Source organism: Mirounga leonina, unplaced genomic scaffold, assembly GCF_011800145.1.
Source record: "Mirounga leonina isolate KUSES-001 unplaced genomic scaffold, KU_Mleo_1.0 Mir_174, whole genome shotgun sequence".
In the NCBI taxonomy this organism is placed as follows: Eukaryota; Metazoa; Chordata; class Mammalia; order Carnivora; family Phocidae; genus Mirounga; species Mirounga leonina.
The window spans coordinates 77,929,631-77,935,675 of record NW_023270451.1 but is presented as its reverse complement, the minus strand read 5'-3'; the positions used below and the strand labels follow the sequence as shown (position 1 = coordinate 77,935,675).

At 47.6% G+C, this 6,045-nt stretch overlaps 1 protein-coding gene across 1 annotated transcript in view; it reads right to left on the bottom strand.

The window, feature by feature from the left end:
* TMEM178B (transmembrane protein 178B) overlaps nucleotides 1–6,045 on the bottom strand; it is a 331,318-nt gene that overhangs the window by 12,083 nt on the left and 313,190 nt on the right. The window lies entirely within an intron of this gene.

The following is a 6,045-nucleotide window of genomic DNA, read 5'->3' as shown; positions in this document are numbered from 1 at the left end:
CTTTTTTGGTCTGGAACAGGTGACCTGACAATTATAGGGACCCCTTCTTGTTCTCTGTTTTAGTTTGTGTTCAGCTAGACCTCACTTTCTCCAGAATTGGCGTGGAAGTGATGTCTCCTTCAGCATCACACACAGCGCTGAGCATGAACTCCATGTCACTAGAAGAAATGGACTTCCAGGCTATCGGGCTTTCAAGTGAAAATACGGGCTTTGAAACCTAGAGGGGAATGAAGTTGACACCATGCCCAGTCCTCCCACCCTTTTCCGTTTCCGTCCTCCCTCCTAAGCCGTTCTGATCGCATGTGCACACCTACCCAGTTTCACTGGGCACCTTGGGTTTCAGGAAGCATTTTTATATTCACAGAAACTCTGCATTGCAATAATACCCTCTCTGCAGGATTATTTTGAAAAGCGATAATAAATGGGAAAAGGCTTATAGAAGTTGAAATTGCTTTCTATACATAAGGTATAATATTAGAAATGGAAGGCTTTAAAGGAGGGTGAGGAAAAATTGTTCTGGAGGACAAGAAAAAAATGAAGTTGCTGTTTTCCTCTCCATCACCCATTCCACGTGCCCCCCAGGCCCCGGCCCCGCCCCAGGGTAAATGCCACACCGGGAAGTAATTGCTTCCAGAGGAAGGACTCACTCAGGACTCTTGATTCTGTGGACTTTGTGGAACCAGAACCACAGGATTTGGAAGATCTCAGAATACATTTCTGAGACAGATCCTCCTCAGTAACGGAACTTATCTTTGGGCTCAGAGAGGTTACAGCATCCAGCAAGGGTTACATGATGACATGGGTGGAGAAGCTTGTAAGCCTGTGGTTCAACCAGGATGGGTAAAAGGAAGCAGCCCCAATAGCAGTGTTGGGAATCCGTATGTAACAGGAGTTGGGGACCTTTTTAAGCTGCCACAAAGCTTCTGACCTGGTTCCTCTGGCATATAGGGGCGGCATCTAGAATTCTCCCACACTCATTTATTAAACACCTAGTATATAGTGGACTGTGAGAGTTATCTTTTTATCATTTTTAGTCTACACAGTACAGTTTCCTTTTTTTTTTTTTTTTTTTTTGGTAAAACTACCACCATTCTTTCTCACAGGGAAGCCATTCTGGGATCCTAAAGATTCATTCAGACATAGGCAGCTGACTTGAAGCAAGTCTCAGGTGGTGTAACTTCTGTACCTCGAGGCTGGGATCACAAATGTGTGCAAATACGTGCAGCACAGAACATACATTATATAATCCACATGTAATCTCCAGTTAAATAACTTACTAAAGGTCCCAAAGCATACGCGACAGAGCAAATACCTGATTTTGCCGTAAAACCTAGACTATCTGGTTGCAGAAACATCTGAGAACTATACATTATACTTGCTCCCACTGCCCCCATTAAGAAAAATCCCCCAGAAAAAGTCACCACTGGCCCACTCCACTTTTGCCCACCTGCCCTGGGATATTTCATGCTTCATGGAGCAAGAATTGGGAAAATCAGAGGTGGGTGGTCTGTGGTGAGCTGTGAGTTTTCCATATGATAGGCATCTATGTCTGCGTGAAGAGTTCTAGAAAGACAATGAACCAAGAGTACAGCATCACATCTTTCTCAATGTGAATCTTTGGAGCTTCCTATCCATCTGGGTCTTGGTTCAGAGCTGAGAGTTGGTGGGATCCAACTGGCTTCTTAACTAAACTGAGAGTGGCATCTACAGCTGTGCAGAAAGGAACATTCTCAAGCTGTGAACAGTGAGCTTCCAAGAGTAAAGCCACTCAGCGCATGCCATCTTCCTGCCACTGCTTCTCTGTTCTCTCCTTCTCTTTGTAGGCCAACCCTTTCTGGTGGATGACGATGGTCGGCAGAGCAAACGTGGAGAATCTCTAGGGTGGAGGGCGATCTTGTCCTGGGTTTCTTGCTTGGGACAAGGCTGGAAGTAATTCAAAACCTCCTACAGACCATCTCTGATGCTACGGCTTCTTGGTTGCTCCGGTCAATGATGTTCTTAAGTGGTACACAAGCCACATCACCCCCCAGGGCCAGCAGGAAGCCCAGCACAAGTAGACCTATCATTACGTAGGAATTCCTGTCTTGGTGGTCTAAGGCTCTCCTGGCCCAGAGGTACACTAAGGCAGTCTACACCCGCTGCCTGGTAGGAGAACTACAGCCAGAGGGGATGTGCATAGTGGAAGGAGAACTCCACCAAGAATCAGAAAATCTGAGTTCTGGTCCCATCCCTGGCCCACGAAGTGGGCAGATCATCTCATCTCTCTGGCCGTGATCCCTCAACCATGCAATACACAGAGGGAAGGGCTAGATCTCTGTGATCCCTCCAGTTAAGTGATGCCCTGACTCTTGGTATGGGGGTAAGATGGTTCCATTCTCTCTGAACTGCTCTAGGATGGGCTGCTAGTTATTCTGTCAAACACGAGCCACCTGGAGAGAAGACACTGCTTCTCACCTCCTGACATGCACAGAAGGGCTGCTGGATGAGACCATGAGATGTCATTACTCGACACCAGTGCGCATATGAGGCTCTGCTCTAAACTGCCTTGACTTTAAATGTGGAAGGATGGGGGCCCAGCTGTTTAAGTGTCTGGAAGAAACTGGCTCCTGAAAGAAATCTCTCAGGCTTCTACCCTTTCTGATCCGAGCCAATGCCATGTTAATTAGGACAGGAAGAGGCTTGGGGTGGTAGCCAGAAGATCAGGCGAGTCTGCCACCTGGTTTGGTTTATGTCTCCATATGCCTGGCATATTTGTTAGCTTGGGCTGGCCTTTCTTTGAGCTGATGTCACCTCACCACTGGGTCACTGAATATATAGTTTTATATGGATCAAATACTGATATGCAATATTTACAACGTGGCAGGCATTGTTGCAAGTGCTTTACACATGTTAGCTCTTTTAATCCTCCAAGCAACCTTATGAGGTGTGGATAAGGAACGTGAGGCACAGAGAGGTTAAGGAGATTGCCCAAGGTCACACAGCTAGCAAGTATGGGAGCCGGATTCAAATCCACGCCTTGGACGCTTGTTATGTTGGCTCTCATTGTTCATGCATGTGGACTGTCTCTGGGGCTGGACTGTAAGCATTATAAGCAGAGAAGTCCTCTTCTTCCCCTGTACACAGTGGTGCTTCAGTAAGACCTATCAACTAGGTTGGGAGAAGAGCCTCTGTCATGACCAAAGGCGGCCCCGAGGAGGTTCTGGGAACCACTCAGAGTCATGGCTCAGGTAATAAAACTCTCACTGCTGAATTCTTCAGAAAACTTGGAAGACCTTTCATAACCTGTACACAGCTTCATTCCTTATTTGTGCCACGGCGGGGGGGTGAGCTCCTGTGGAGGAACAGGAGTTTCCTAGCCAGTGTAGGGTAGGAGGTCGAGAAAGGAAACGAATCAAGATCACAGCTTTAACTTTCTTTCAGTAAGACTGTAGCTTCCCAGTTGGCCAGAAGCTAAGTGGACAGAGTAAGCTGGTGGTCAGAAGAGGACCCCCAGCAGCTCAGTGTGGACCCCAGCCCATGGAAAGGGCCCTCCCCTCCCATCAGCTCCTCCTGGCTCATCCATGGGTCTCAACCTGGGTACCTCTTTCCACCCCTTTTTTCTCCTGGAGATTTGGGGGATGATAATTACTCATCTTGGCTTTCTGAACTCATACTGTAGTGAGAAGAGAGTCATAGAAAGGAGGCCAACGGGGCAAAAACACATCAGCTTTATTACTGATAAGGCTATAGCATGGCAACTGTGGCTTGACCCCTGGCCACATTCAAGGGCACCCATACCTTCCCCCAGGCTGACATTTTAGGATGATTCGCCTAAGGGAACATTCCAGTTTGCAAAGCAGACACACTCACCCTGAAGTGTTGACTCACACTGGTAGGCCCAGAAAAGAGAGACAAATAGGCCTCCTGATGCCAGCCTGACCCTGGGGCCTCAACCTGGGAATGCTGCCCATGTGGAGAAGGAAGCAGGGGCAGGGGACCCAGATGGTGCTAGGCCCCACGAGCTCAGCCTCTTGGCCAGCCTCAGCAGAGAAGTCAGTCCCCTCTTCTTCCTTGGGAAATAGAGTCTTGAAAGGTGGCGTGTCCTCCTGAAGAGACAGCTTTCCTACTTTATGGGCCCTGGTGGGAATGCTGAGATCAGGAGATAACTGTCCAACTGCCCCTTGGCCATACGAACTCAGGCACCGTAAAAAGCTGGACCCAGAGGCTTCTGGGAAATGTGATGGCAATGGAACTTGTCTGAAAATGGTAAGAGCTGAGCCAGAGGGGGTACTTTCATTAAATAAATTGTAGCCTGGAAGTATGGTGGGATCTTTAAGAAATTCCTAGGTTTTGTTAGGGGGAGGGGTGCGAAGGACACATCTATTGGCATTCCTTCCTACCCAGGGCCAAAATCAGGGGGGTCAAATATCACACTAATTTACATTTTACCTTCACATAAAGCTGCTTAAACATTTTTTTTTTAAGATAAAAAGGATTCTTTTTTGTTTCATTCACGACAGAGCTTAGTTACACAGAGAAATAGAAAAACAGAAATGTATTAATGACATGTGAAGTCCTAAATGAGAACGAATAAAGACTTGGCATACTGCTTCTAGAAAGTGCCTCAGGACAGGTTCAGTTGATCGATGGCATAAAAGCCTTTTGAGGGCAACAGTTAAGGGCGAGTTGACCTGATTCTTCCTTCAGCCTCAATCTCTAGCCCCCCTTAAGGCTGCTCTGGAGTCCCTGGCACAGAAAGGTCCTCCTTTCTCTGGGCACCCATAGCCCCTCTGTTACGGCACCCGCCACTCTTTCTCCACCACTGCCTGGGTGGCCCTTAAGGACAGGGACCATCCATGTTCTTATCTGTGTGTCCTGGATGCTAGCACAATGCCTAGCATGCAAGTAGGCACTCAATGTTTAGTGAGTTGCACTTAGTCTGTAAAGCAGATAATTAAGAAGTGCTATAGAACAGTCTTCTAATATCTGAAGACTGACTTTAATTTATGTTACTTTAGCAGAAAGAACCCAAGTCCAATAAGTAGAAGTTACCAGAAACCCTATTAAGATTTAAAATGAAGAGGGGCAAAATGACCACCGGAGGAGCCAGCAAGGAAGAGGCCCCCTGCTACCATGGAGGCTTTGACCCAGAGGGGACATAGGAAATTATCTCAATCTCTGCTCCCAGAGATATTCACAATGAAGTAAGTGCCATCAAGATGGTACAGAGTGATGCCTGAGTTCAGAGGCAGAGTCTGGTTTTAGTTAAGCTGATTCAAAAGGTTTCTAGAAGATGCTGAGTGCGCACTGAGCCTTGAGGAAGCAGAGGACTTCATCGGGCCGAGCAGGGTGGCACGGAGGCAGGCAACGGCAGGTGGTGTGGAGGGAGTGCAGGACGTGTGGCTGAAGGTGAGTCTGGGGCAAGATTGTGGCCAACGTTAAACTCCAGGCTGGCGACGCTGACCTTTACTCGATAAGCAACATGGAACCCCAGAACGTTTTCATCAGAGAAATGACATGGCAGGAGGTGTATTTTTAGAAAGACATTGTGTAAAGTTTGAATTGAGGGAAAGTCAGGAGATGAACATTTATGTGATACGTATCCTCTGCTAGATGCTTTTCCTACGTATTGTTTCATTTCATCCACACAAAAACCACACAGCGTAGGCGGCACCCCCTCGGTTTTACAGTTAAGAAAATGGAGGCTCAGAGTTTGGGGACACAGATGTCCACCCAGGGCTAAATGACTGGCCAACACTAGCATCGTACTAAGGGCCCCAGTAGTGCTCAGGGAATGGACATGAGTGAGAGAGCCACAAAAGAGATACTGGCAGGTGCTGACAGTTGATGCTAAGGTAGGGGTGACACTGGAAAAGTGAACAATGACTCAGAGGTGACTGGCAGACTCCTGTGCTGAGGAAGGCAAGAAAAGCAGCTCATTTCATTGGGAGAAGGGAAAGGACAGAAGCTGACATTTGTCAGGCACCCACAGTAAGCCAGGCGCTTGGCACGTACACCATAAACATTAAGCACACGCGCACCATATAGAGAGAAAGCACGAGTCTA